The sequence below is a fragment of the Heteronotia binoei genome, chromosome 2, assembly GCF_032191835.1.
Source record: "Heteronotia binoei isolate CCM8104 ecotype False Entrance Well chromosome 2, APGP_CSIRO_Hbin_v1, whole genome shotgun sequence".
Classification (NCBI taxonomy): domain Eukaryota; kingdom Metazoa; phylum Chordata; class Lepidosauria; order Squamata; family Gekkonidae; genus Heteronotia; species Heteronotia binoei.
In genome coordinates, this window is record NC_083224.1 from 104,447,639 (window position 1) to 104,461,205 (window position 13,567).

Below are 13,567 nucleotides of genomic sequence, written 5' to 3' on the forward strand. Positions count from 1 at the left end.
GCTCCTCATAGTCCCTTTTTGCCTGCCTGATCACAGTCTTGCATTTGATTTGCCACAGCCTGTGTTCCCTTTTACTAATCTCACTTGGATGGGTTTTCCATCGCTTAAAGGAGTCCTTCTTACCTTTTACAGCTTCCATTACTTTGTTTGTTAACCATGCAGGCCTTTTCTTATGCCTGTTTGTGCCTTTCCTAACTTGTGCATGTGCTCTCTCTTTCCTTCCCCCTCCCTCCCTCCCTCCTACCTAAAGGAAGACAGGCTTGGCCATGCAGCAGCATCCCAGAAGAACAAAGCAGGAGAGAGAGTTGCTTGCAGGCTGGATACCAGACCTGTGCAGGGGCTGGTTACAACCTGTGGGCTGCATGTTTGACAGCCCTGTATTTCTTTATAATAACCATGTTCTTCCTAATATAGCCTTTTTTTCTCTGGGGCAGGAAATATTTGAATAGTTAGATCACCCAACAACACAACTGAGACAATGTGTGCATTTGTATCTCAGTATCTGAATGGTTAAACATTTGGGAATCTTCTCGTCACCATCTTGGAGTTTCATGATGGGGTAAATACAGAAAATAAACGTAATAAGTGCTAGTGATGATACGTAATGGCTGGAGTCATCAGGAACAAATTTAACACCCACTCTCATTTATTTCTGATACCTTTTATTTCCTCCCAAGTACATGCATGGCTGTCTGTTCTCCAAAGGAAATGTAAACATTTGCACTTGGGGGCAGTATTGTAGTAAGGCACAAAACCTGCTCCCCAGCTATCATAGATAGTGATACTGCAGAAGGGAGCTGTGTGTCACTTTTAGGAGTCTCCCCATCTTAGTGGCAGGATGCTTACTAGGTAAATATATTTTGTTGATACTGAACTGAGTGTTGAACAAATCCTTACCATAGTTCCCAAAGCTTATACCATTGTGAAGGGGAAACAAGTGATTTTGCTTTATTATCCACAGATCTTCGTAGCTATTTTTATTTTCCTAAAATGTAAACTTTTTCATGCCACAACAGACGACATTAAAAACTATCAATAATTTTTGCTTTAAGATTTTTGATCATCCACTCACATTCATTAACTTGCACTAATTAGCTGATCTTTATATTGCTTCCATGTCTATAGAAGGTATTTTAGTCAACACCATGTAAGACTTGTTGAAGACATTACTATAATTGCTCCCACCCTCATTTCAGCTTGTTGGACATTCTTTTTATGGCAATACAGATTTTCATTAACATAGTTATCCAGAAAACTGCATTTAAGATGTTATTTGCCCATCTGAAAGCCATTAGCTGCTCAACATAACAGCCATGTGCTTTCATAAGATAAAAGGATACCAGATTCATTAAAGGACAACAATGAGGGCACAAAGGCTTGACAGATGTTACGACATTCAAAATTCAACCCATAGACTGTGATGTGGCTCAATCCTATGTATGTTTATTCAGAAGCAAGTCCCATTATCTGCGGTGAGTCTTATTCTCATATTAGCATGAGCAGGATTTCATTCAGTAATGAACAGGAGTAAAAGAACACTATTTTATTTTGGTTCTACATAAATAAAAAAACCCATTCTTTTCACATTGCTGTGCTGAAGAGTAATTCTCACCAAGACACTTTTTCTAGTGCTTCAGATTTCTTCATCATATTCAGAAGCAGAGGAATAATAAAATACAAATACATCAAACTGGAGGCAAAATTAAACCTTGCACAAAATCAATTTTAAACTTGACGTTGCTGAACTCATATACCTTGACTTTTTGAACTGCAATCATTTCCACTTTTTGCTTTGTTTTTTTCCACACTTTAAATAGTTGGAAACATTACCTTCATGTTGCTTAAAAATACACTAAATGTGATGTCTGTAGAATTTTATTGAATCACAACTGTATATCCTGTTGCTTTGTTCATAATTCTGAAGTAGCTGAAACAGAGAGTAAAAAATATTCTAGATCTCTTTCATGATTAACATATTAGTGAAAATGAAGTTTATCTCCCTTGAGGCAGTTACGTGTGTGGGCTTTCAACATGCAAACTAGCAGAAAGTTGATCCTGTTGCAAACACGTGCTACATATTACCATATTTACATTTTCCTGTTTGGAAAGATGGGAAGCTTGTAGAGGTCCTAGGTTAGGTGAGCCGAGAGTTGAAACCTTAAACCGTTTCATGCTTATTTATTTTATGATCCTATTGAGCCCAGTGTTTATCCAGATTGTTCAACCATCTGGATTAGATAATTTGTTGGAAATTAACAGTGTTTGATGGTTATCAGACTCTGAGTGATTAAAACTGGTTGAAAATTTATGGAGGTAGGCAGACATCCTAGCACTGAGAAGTGGATTTCTATTAGCAAAACCCAGATACATGGATCACTGAATCTGCCTCTTATTATCCATTAGATGGATGCCAAGATCATGATGGAACATAAAATACTACTGAACGCTGCAATATTCTAGGTAATAAAAACTATTCAGAATTAAAAGCTGAAACCTTCGAATAGTCTTGATGGCACTGTGTGGTTTCTTTTTTTTTTTTCTTTTTATATGTGACACAGAAAAGCTTTATTGGTATAAAGTTCAAGGTACAAAGGTGGTAGTACATCAGCAGATGCATAGCATATACCAATATATAGTGAGGAAGTGGATACATACAATGTTAACCATTAAAAAACTAATTACAACAGTAGTTGGCATGACATTAATATAGCATGGTGTGAGTCATTAGGGTTTCTGCTGTCTTTTGAGACTTTATCAATAAAGGGACGCCATTTACACACGGGGGGCGTGGCGTCGATGCGAATGGCGGCAGACGCGTGAGGCTTCGGCTCCCGACCCGATCTCCCCGCCCTTCCTCACTGACACAGGTTACCACATCGTGATTTACCTCAGATTATGGGACAATTGTCCCACAAGAAAAGTAAGCCCGTTTCTGCCAGCGCTCGGCTCCTTGAATCCTTTTTTTGAATCAAGCTCCCGATTAAACTGCTCCCTGTCAGGATCGGTCGACTCACCCAAAATGGCCGACGAAGCAGTCAGCCAACCTCCCTCCTCAGATCTTCTCACTACTAAAGAGTTTCACAGCACCCTGAGCTCTGTGTGGTTTCTCATGAATCTCTGTTCTCCTAGTAAACCAGGCAAGAAATCCAAGTTGTACCCTGAAACAGAATAAAGGTGCAAAACCCATTAATCTGTCACTGAAATTATTTCAAGGAATATAAATGTTCAGTAAACATTTTAGTACTAGGAAACAAAACTGAGAGTGTAGGAATGAAGGCTGTCATTCTACACAGATTTACTGGAAAGTAAGCCCCACATGAGCTTCATGGTGCAGAGTGGTAAGCTGCAATACTGCAGTCCAAGTTCTGCTCATGACTGGAGTTCGATCTTGGTTCAAGCAGCTGGTTCAAGATTGACTCAGCCTACCATCCTTCTGAGGTTGGTAAAATGAGTACCCAGCTTGCTGGGGGTAAAGTGTAGATGACTGGGGAAGGCAATGGCAAACCACTCTGAAAAATCTGCCAAGAAAATGTCTTAATGTGACGTCACCCCATAGGTCGGTAATGACACGGTGCTTTCAGCAGGAACTACTTTTACATTTTCCTTTAAGCTCTACTCAGCTCATTTGGACCTGCTTGCAAATAGACATACACATAAAAATGTTCTTGCTACAAGTGAGATCCTTTTCTTTTTTACAGTTAAATATCCCTCCCAACGTTTTGCTACCCTGCTGCACCCTTATGCTTAGAAGTGATTCCCAGAATACCTGTGCAACATTACCTTTCTCACTTCCTTCGAATTCCTCAACAAAAATCTACTTTTTCAGTGAAGCCTTTGGCACAACTGCTCCATTTATCTACTGAAACACAGTCTAAGTATGCATAACTAGAATAAATGCATACACTTTCCGTGTTTCTCTACATCCTTAGTCTCCCTTTCATTTCTTCCTTGTTTCAATTTTTAAACTTTAAGCTAATTTGAATGGGGAACTTCTTCTTTTAAATATTGATAACACTATAAAATAACTGATAATGAAGCAATGCTCCTAATCACGACTTTTGCCACCAGTAAACTCTTCAAAAAACAGGGGGCTGTAATTTTGATTTATGAAAAGCAAGGATGTTAGTAAACACAAATAAACGTATCTTTTGAAAACCAAAACGAATTAGTTAATTCTGTCAGTAAATGCCAAATGCATAATCAGCACCAGCTCAAGGGGGGGGGGGGTGGCACCCCAGGCAGGTGCCCTCCTGCTGCGCCCTGCCACCCCCCACAGCGCTGCAATGCAACGGCGTGCTCCACTGCACCCCCCAGTGCGGCGAGGCGGCAGCACCCCCTTCTCTTCGCTCCTACCCCCCGTGCATTCACAGCCCACAGTACCTGGGCCCTTCTGGCCCGACGCAGCATGAATCTTCTCTTTAGAAGGACGTGGCTGAAGTGAAGGCTTCTCCCCCCTCCCTTTCCAGAACCGGAAGGGAGGGGAAGTCAAGCCTTCACTTCAGACCCATGATTCTAAAGAGAAGATTCATGCCACATTGAGCCAGTAGGGCCCAGGTGCCGCGGGCTGTGAAAGCACGGGGAAGGGAAGGGGGTGCTGCTGCCCTCACCGCAGTGAGCTGTGATCGCGGTGGCGGGGTAGGGAATGGAAGAGCAAGGAGGGGTGGGAGGCAGCAGCATTGGTGGCGGCCAGCGGAGGCAGGCAAACTAGGCACTTGTCTGGGGCACCAGGAGAGGGGGAGCCCAATTTGGCGCTCCCATCCTCCCAGTGCCCTAAGCAACTGCCCAAAGGCAAAGTTGCTATCTATCTGATATCATTTGAAAAAGAGATTAATAAACAGAATCACACCCTTCTAAGCACATTAACATCAATGGGCCGAGAAGGTTGTCTCTCTGTTTAGGATTGCACTGTATAGCTAAATCTGTTCACCATACAGTCCTGGGGTGCTGAGCTCATATGTTAGGAGGACCAGATCTGACACAAATAGGTCTTTGTGGGGTCAGGCCATGTATGTCATAAAATGTAATGTGAGGTTGCAGAGATATAAACTTTATAAAGGGCTAAGCCTCATTTTGGGCAACAGTGAAGCCCCAGAACCTCTGCATTTTATTGTGCTCTTTCTTTCTCTCCCCCCCACCCCAAATACTTGTTTCTGGGCGCCATTGTTCAACCCCCCTGTGAGAATTTTGCTGAAGTCTAAGATTTGACAACTTTCTAATATTTTCCCTACAAAAAAATGAGAAAATAACCAAAACAGATTAAGCAGACAGATAGAAATCTTCATTACGCCAAAGTGGCTACATGGCAGAAAGTAATTTTAAAAGTATGGTGGGAGAAAAGTTTTATTATGACAATTATAATTCAAGATGCATGTTTAGGTAGATGCTGAGATGATATAATTTTGTATACCTTCCAGTGATGTCAGGGGTATGTGGCATTTTGAACCTTGACTTAGATTTTATCACAGGGTCTACTATATAGTTCTCAATTTTTAGATTCCAGGTTCAAATTTTAAATATGGTTATTGTTATGTATGTGAATCCATGTGTTACCAAATGGTGTTCCTGTCCGGCTCATTGGAGCCTAAAGGTCTGAGCTTGGGGACTTAGGAACAATGAGCAGTAGGATCCAAATCCAAACTGCTCTGTCCAATCACAGGCCCTCTGTTGGTTTGAATGACCCAATAACGGGCTAGCATGAGAACCCAGTGTTGTATATAGTTGGCCCAGTGGGCCCCGTTCTCCAGTCTTGTTAGTGCAGCTATCTACCATGCTGTACTCAATAAAGCGCTTGTTATCACTACCACCTCGCCTCTTCAATGCCTAAGAACCCACTATATTATAGTGACGATGAAGGTGGGATCCTGGTAGGTGATCCAGCAACCAGCATAGACTGCGCCTCGCAGCAGCTGCTTCCCGCTCCGCGCATCACACTGCCATTGCTGAGGAAGGTCACCAAGCCAGGACCTAAAATGAGAGAAGATCAAGCATACAGTGATTCCATGCCTCCAACTGCTGCACCAACACCCAGCCCCAACATGGCTGGAGCACCAGGACTGCAGGGGTACCTCCAAGAGTTCAACCCTGAGCAACCGGAGCGGTGGGAGAGATGGGAGAAGAGGCCGAACTACTTCATCCTCTACCACAAAATCATGGATGAGGAACAGCAGAAGCATCTCTTCCTCAGCACCTGTGGTGAGGACACGTTAGAGCTGGCAGAGAGTTTCCTCTCGCCAACAACACTGAACGAGGCCACCTACAAGGCCATCATAGAGAAGCTGACTGACCACTTCTCCCTCTGGCCAACCCACACGTCCAGGTACATTGAGTTCCACAAGCGGAACCAGAGGGCTGGAGAAACAGTAGTGGACTTCCTTGCGGAGCTCCATCTTCTTGCCCATGAGTGCACCTTCGCCAGCCTCGAAGAGGCCCTGCTCAACCGTTTCATCGCAGGCCTCCAGGACAAATGCATGCAGGCGAAGTTGGTGGTAAAAAAAAAAAGACTCTCACCATGGAAGACGCCTTGAGTGAAGCTGCCACTTTTGAGAAGTCGCACAAGGAGCGGCACTCAACAGGAGCACACCAGGTCACCAGCGGCTCCAATCCAGGTGACTCCGGGGAGAACGATGTCCTCAAAATGCATCAGGCCAAATCGAAGCGTCAGCCACCACATGCAACTGAGATGGCATTGAACCGAGGCTGTGGCAGCTGTGGAGACGCCAATGACAGTTCTGCAAATAACGCGATGCTGTTTGCCACATGGGCAACAAGACCGGCCATCTAATGCAAGTTTACCGTTCGAAGCTGCCATGCCAGGGACAAGGAAGCACTGCATGGCAAAAAAATGGTCATCGCCACGAGGTCGCTTCCATAGAGGGATATTCAGGCTCTCACCACAGCGGGGGATCAGGTATGCCAACTTCCCATGCCTTCCCCTGATAAGTTTAAGGTGACGGTGTACATAGAGGGCAAGTACTGCAAAATGGAGGTAGACAGTCACCTCAGGCCAGACAGTCATCTCAGCACGCACCTTTTGGAAGCTGTGCCCTGAGGGGGAATCCCAGTTACTCCCATTCCTGTTCAAAGTCAGGGACTTCCAGAAACAAGAGGTAGCTGTACTGGGGGTAGGGCAGTCTACGTGAGCTACAGACAGTTTGCGGGCAAGCTTCCCTTAATAGTCGAAGAAGGGGACTTGTGTAGCTTGCTGAGCTGGTCATGGTTTGAGGCCCTGGGGATCCGGGTAACAGGAATCCATCAGATCCCCTCACAGAGAGACTTCCAGGAGGTCTGTGAAGAATTTCCTGCCATCTTCAATGGGATGCTAGGAATTTATACTGGACCACCTGTAGCATTGGAGCTGAGCCCCAGTGGACAGTCCATAAGGTATAAGGCAAGGCGAATACCTCTGACCCTTAAACCCAAAATCGAAGAGGAGCTTGTCTTGGCCATCCAGGAGGTACTAAAGCAGGTAGCAAATGAAAAATGGGAGACCCCTGTAGTCACCCCCGTTAAAACAAATGGCAGCATCCGCATTTGTGCAGACTACAAATGCACAATCAACAAGGCGGTGCAAGGCCACACATATCCAGTCCCAGTGGTTAGACATGTGCTAGCATCCCTCATGGGGGCTAAAAGTTTTGAAAAACTGGACCTGACACAGGCCTATCAGCAGCTCCCAGTAGACTCCACCACCTCAGATGCCCAAACCATTGTAACGCACAGGGGGGCTTTCCAGGTCAAGTGCCTTCAGTTTGACATCAGTGTGGCCCCAGAGATCTTCCAGAACTTAATGGACTCTCTCCTTAAAGGTTTCCCAGGGGTCCAGCCATTCTCTGATAATGTGCTGATAGCTGCAGCCTATGAAAAAGAATTCACTGTCGGTCTTCGGGTCGTGTTGCAGCGTTTTGATGGGACAGGGTTAAAGGTGAAATGTGAGAAATGTGAGCTGAGGGTTTCCACTGGAGAGCCAGTTTGGTGTAGTGGTTAAGTGTGTGGACTCTTATCTGGGAGAACCAAGTTTGATTCCCCTTGCACCTGCTAGTGAAGAAATCATCAGTCGACACGTGTAGGTTCAGGAAGAAGAGAGGTCTGACTTTTTCAGCCAACCCTTACTTTATTTATACATATTGTCTTGAAGCTACATATTTGCTTAGTACATAGTGTTTAAACAAACAACAGGATGCATCTGTTCAAGAGAGACAAACCATATCTGCTGTTTACAGGATTCAATACAGTCATCAATTTATCAATACTGCAAGGGTCAGCATAAAGAGTGAGAATGTGAGTGAACAGGATGTGAGATGCCTGTGCCCTTTTGACTCTTCAGACACAATGTGGAATATGGGAGCTCCCAGGCTGGTATGTCAGACACATGGTCTCACCCACGTTCCTGTTTGTGGTGTTTGTGAGACCTGAGAACCAAGCAGTTTCTCAGGGCATGAGAGTCCCACAGCTAGCATGTCCTTGGGTCAGCCATAGCCCTGGCAGAGGTTGTCCTTGAAAGGGCAGCTGCTGTGAGAGCCCTCTGCAGCCCCACCCACCTCACAGGGTGTCTGTTGTGGGGGAGGAAGGTAAAGGAAATTGTGAGCCACTCTGAGACTCTTGGTAGTGGAAGGCAGGATATAAACCCAATATCTTCTTCTTCTTCATTGACTTTCTGGGGTACACGGTGGATGCAAGTGGAACCCACCCAGCGAAGGACAAAATTAACGCTATCTGTGATGTGCTGCCCTCCACCAACAAGGCAGAGTTACAAGCATTCCTCAGCCTCCTAAATTTCTACCATGCCTTCCTCCCGACAAGGCAGTGGTAGCAGAGCCCTTACATAGACTCTTGGACAAGAGGGCATCATGGGTTTGGGGTAACTGGCAAGCCTCTGCCTTTCAGGCAGTAAAGAACAGATTGACTTCAAATAGCTTGCTAGCGCACTTGGATGAGCAGCTACCAGTTATTTTGGCCTGTGATGCTTCCCCCTACCGGGTGGGCGCTATCTTGGCCCATGTGCTACTGGATGGCCGCAAGGACCTGGTGGCCTACTATTCTAGGATGCTGCAAAAGCCAGAGCGCAATTATACACAAATTGACAAAAAGGCCTTGGTGATCATGGCAGGGTAAAAAAATTTCATGACTTTCTGTATGGCAGGCCCTTCACCATCTTGACGGACCACAAGCACCTTCTGGGTCTGTTTGTCCCTGACCACCAGACACCACAGATGCTGTCCTTGAGGGTTTTGCAGTTGTCTATCTTCTGTGTGGGGTACCAGTATGACCTCCAGTACCACCCGGCAAAGGCAATGGGCCATGCCAATGACCTGAGTCGCCTGCCGTTGCCCTTGATGGACCTTGATCATGCCCCGGCGTACCAGATCATGTCACTGGAGTTGCTTCCGGACCACTTGGTGCATGCAAAGGACATTGCTCATTGTTCCACAAGGGACAAATTCCTCTCCCGTGTTTTGGACTGGGTTGGAGGGGATGGCCAATGGGCCGGGGGGGTTGGAATTCTCAGCTTTTGCGTCCTGCTGGGACGAACTGTCTGTTCACAAAGATTGTCTGTTGTGGGGAAACAGGGTGGTGGTGCCCCCGGTGCTGTGGCAGCGAGTCCTCATAGCGCTGCATGAAACCCATCTGGGAATCATGCACATGAAGGCGCTAGCCTGCAGCTATATGGTGGCCAGGAATTTACAATGCTATTGAGTCCTGGGTTGCCTGATGCCAACTATGCTAGGAGACCCATCCAGATCTGCCCCAAGCCCCAGCCCAACAGTGGGAGTCCACATGCAACCCCTGGTTCCGCCTGCACCTCAACTTTGTAGGGCCCTTCCAGGGGCAAATATTTTTCCTTATTGTGGACTCCTACTTGAAGTGGCTTGAGTTCATACCAGTAACATCCACATCCTCCAGGGTAATGTTAGGGGCCCTCTGCAGGGTTTTTGCCACCTACGGCCTGCCCGACACACTAGTATTCGATAATGGGACGGCCTTCACATCGGCCGAGTACCAGAATTTCTGAGGCCGAAACTTAAATAAACACATGTGGTTGGTCCCTTTCCACCAAGCCACCAACAGCCAAGCAGAACGGATGGTGTGGGCGACTAAGGAAACGCTCCGCCGCTTCATCTATGGGGAACAGGAAGCCTGCCTTGCAGAGTGCCTACTAGCACAGCATTCTATTCCCAGTACAGTCACTGTGTCACGGGCTGAGGCCGGGTCAGGCAAAGTCCAGGGGCAGTCCAAGGTCTGTAGCTGGTGAGCAAAGAGGGTCCAAGGCGCCAAAACCGAATCACAGTCCAGGTATCGCAGGTCAGAGGTTCAGAAGCCGAAGTCAGGGGGTCCAGAAGTCAAAGCCAAAGTCAGGGAGTCCAGAAGCCAAAGTCAAAAGCCGAAGTGGATGCTAGAACGTCAGGTAAGTGACTAGTTGCTTCCACAAAGCCTCCTCCCAAAGCCCACAGCTATATAGCCCTCTGCTGGCTTTTGCCCATTTGGGCTAATTGCTGGCTCAGAGAGGCAGCCAGGATCCTGCTGAGACTCAAGCATCCTCACTCCAGAAGGGCCAGAATCCTTTCAAAACTCAGGGCTCAGGGAGCGTCTTGCTCATGAGCGTGCCGCCCTCCTCCGATCCCTGAGGTCCTGACGAAGGCGGTCACGCACACGAGCCACCCGAGAGGGTGAGGCAGGGGGGCTTGGGTCTTCTCCAGCAGGAGGCAAGGGCACTGGTGCAGGTGGCAGGGGCACAGTTTCTTCTGCAGGCTCAGCTTCTTCTGCGTGGTCCCCAGCACCCATGACACACTGGCTGTAACCTGGCGGTCACATGAGGTGCCAAGGGGCAGAAGCAACCCATCGGCCACACCAGTCCCAAGCGGCCTGGAACCTACTGAAGTCGAGGCCCCATTTCCCACTTCCCCATCAGCACCCGAGACCTCTGGGAAACCAGAGCTGCCATATATGTCCGAGACTTCTGAGGTCCCGGAACTGCCAGCCAAAGTGCCTGCACCACCAGACCCGCAGCCAGCAGCTCCGGAAGCCGTGCCTGACCCACCACCCACTCCAATGCTCTGGAGGTCGACACGAGAGTGTCGCAAGCCTGCCTATCTATAGGACTATGATTGCTAAGGCTTGCAAACTGGGGAGGGGAGGGATGTTATGCATGTGAAGCAATGTATTACCAAATGGTGTTCCTGCCTGGCTCATTGGAGCCTAAAGAACTGAGCTTGAGGACGTGGGAACAATGGGCACTAGGATCCAAATTCAAACTGCCCTGCTCCAATCACAGGCCCCCTGATGGTTTGAATGACCCAATAACAGGCTAGCACGGGAACCCAGTGTTGTATATAGTTGGCCCAGTGGGTCCCGTTCCCCAATCTTCTTAGTGCAGTCATCTACCATGCTGTACTCAATAAAGAGCTTGTTATCACTACCACCTTGCCTCTTCAGTGCCTAAGAACCCACTATATTATAGATAACTAAGATGTTACTTTATATATTATATATGTTATCATCTTTCTACAATGTAATTTTATATAGATTTCTTGCTAAATTGTCTATTTTAATTTTAACCGGAGCTTAACTTGAATATCTGTATATTAACTGGAGCTTAACTTGGATATCTGTATACTTGATAATGTTTTTGTCAACTGGATCTGGCCGCTGACTGTAATAATAAAACAGAACTGAACTGATCTGACTTCAGTTTTTCATTTCCTCCACCCCTGCAGCCGCTACCTAGGAAAGATACAGTCTTTGTCCACAATGTGGACCAAAGCACATTGTTAGCCTGCTTTGGCGGGGAGGGCGGGGTATAAATAAAAACTTATTATTATTATTATTAAAGCAGGAGAGAAGCAATCTTAGCAGGGAATAATGACACAGAGCAGTCATTTTCTCCAGGGAAAGTGATCTCTGCCATCTGGAGAGCAGTTGTAATTCTGAGTGATCTCTGGTACTCACCAGAAGATTGGCAGCAATGGTTCCCCAGAAGGAAATGGCTGGTTTGGAGGGTGGAATCTATGCCATTTTACGTGTCTGAGATACCACCCCTCCTCAAACACCACCCTCTCCAGGCTCCACTCCTCAAATCTCCAGGAATTTCCCTACCTGGAGTTGGCAAGTTTATCTCCTTCCCAGCCATCAACCTACCTTTATCTGCCCCTCTGACTTCAGCTTTCCATCTTCTCCTCCCTCCCTCCTTACAGCCTCTACCTAGGAAAAATACACTCCTTCTCCACAGTGGGGACCAAAGCAGTTTAAATCATTCTCCTCTCCCCTGTTTGATCTGCACAACAACCCTGTGAGGTAGGTTAGGCTGAAAGTCTGTAAATTGTCTGAAACCACCCAGTCAGCTTCTACAGCAAGAACTTGGATATGGCAGACTCTGTCTGAAGCACTAACTGGTAAGTCGCATGAGCTGTCATAGGAGGGCTGCTGCAGAACAGGAGCAAGCAGCCAAGCTTAGTCAAGTCATGCCAGTCAGGTGGCATCAAGTCACCCAGGGGGTGCTGCCAAGTCTAGGGTAGCCAAACTCCAAGTGGAGTGAGGAGAAAAAGCCCAAAGCTCCGTGTATAAACGGCCTGAAAAATAGCTATTTGCAAAAAAAAATTATATATTTCATCAATAATGTTGAGCTGAATATGAATCAAGTCCAATTTTATTTATATAGAGCAGTCAAACCTTCAGTAAAGTGTGCACTACACGGTAAACACATGGAGTTCATCCACTGTAATAAATTCTTTTCCTTGGCTGCATAGAAAATTTCACAGCAGCATACTAATCATAAACCCATAGTACATAGTTTGACAGGATTTACTGGTCTAACTTTCTGTTTCACTCAAAAGCTTTTTCCAGCAGCAGCTTACATCCTATAATAAATTATAAACCACAATATTAGTCATTTAGATTACTACAACCTGAATATACATCACTTAAAGTTAAAATGCCAATTAATTATTACAAATATAGTTTAGCAATTTTTCTTACACGTTTTCAAAAAGAAGAGACATATTATAAATGATATTCCATATTTTAAAATACTTACATCCAAAAACAACACATCAGTCTTACATCGCTTCACTCTCAAACTTCAATACAAATGACGTGTGAGATACGTTCCTGCAGCTCAGTCATATAGCAACTTCCAGGTGTACTCTATTCTACTCTCTAACCCACACTGTTTAAAGCTATAGCAGACTAAATATCCACTACATACGACCAAAATTCACAGCTTACAAAAAACACGATAGGTCCCAATTGTTATTGAGACCTACAGGTTCCAATGTTTTTAAATGAAAAATTCACTGCGTTTCTTTCTGCAAAACTAATTTTGCTGCATCTACCTGCTGGACATCAGTAAATGCTAACCTTTCTAAGACAAAAAAACTTAAAGAATCAGGAGGATGTTTTCAATATATTTTAATGGTCCACAAGAGGAGCTTCAGGAACCAAATTCTTCAATCTCAATTTGTGTTCTAACAAATTGTGTTCTCCTCTTGTGGACCATCTTGTGGGCTTATGATTAGTATGCTGCTGTGAAATTTTCTATGCAGCCAAGGAAAAGGGTTTATTACAGTGAATGAAC

The 13,567-nt window shown here is 45.7% G+C and overlaps 1 long non-coding RNA gene across 1 annotated transcript in view; it reads right to left on the bottom strand.

The window, feature by feature from the left end:
• Positions 1–1,860: 1,860 nt before the first annotated feature.
• LOC132567631 (uncharacterized) overlaps positions 1,861–13,567 on the bottom strand; it is a 71,718-nt gene continuing 60,011 nt past the window's right edge. The window contains exon 2 of the long non-coding RNA XR_009555102.1: positions 1,861–1,927. This is a non-coding gene — a long non-coding RNA (uncharacterized LOC132567631). The remainder of the gene's footprint in view (positions 1,928–13,567) is intronic.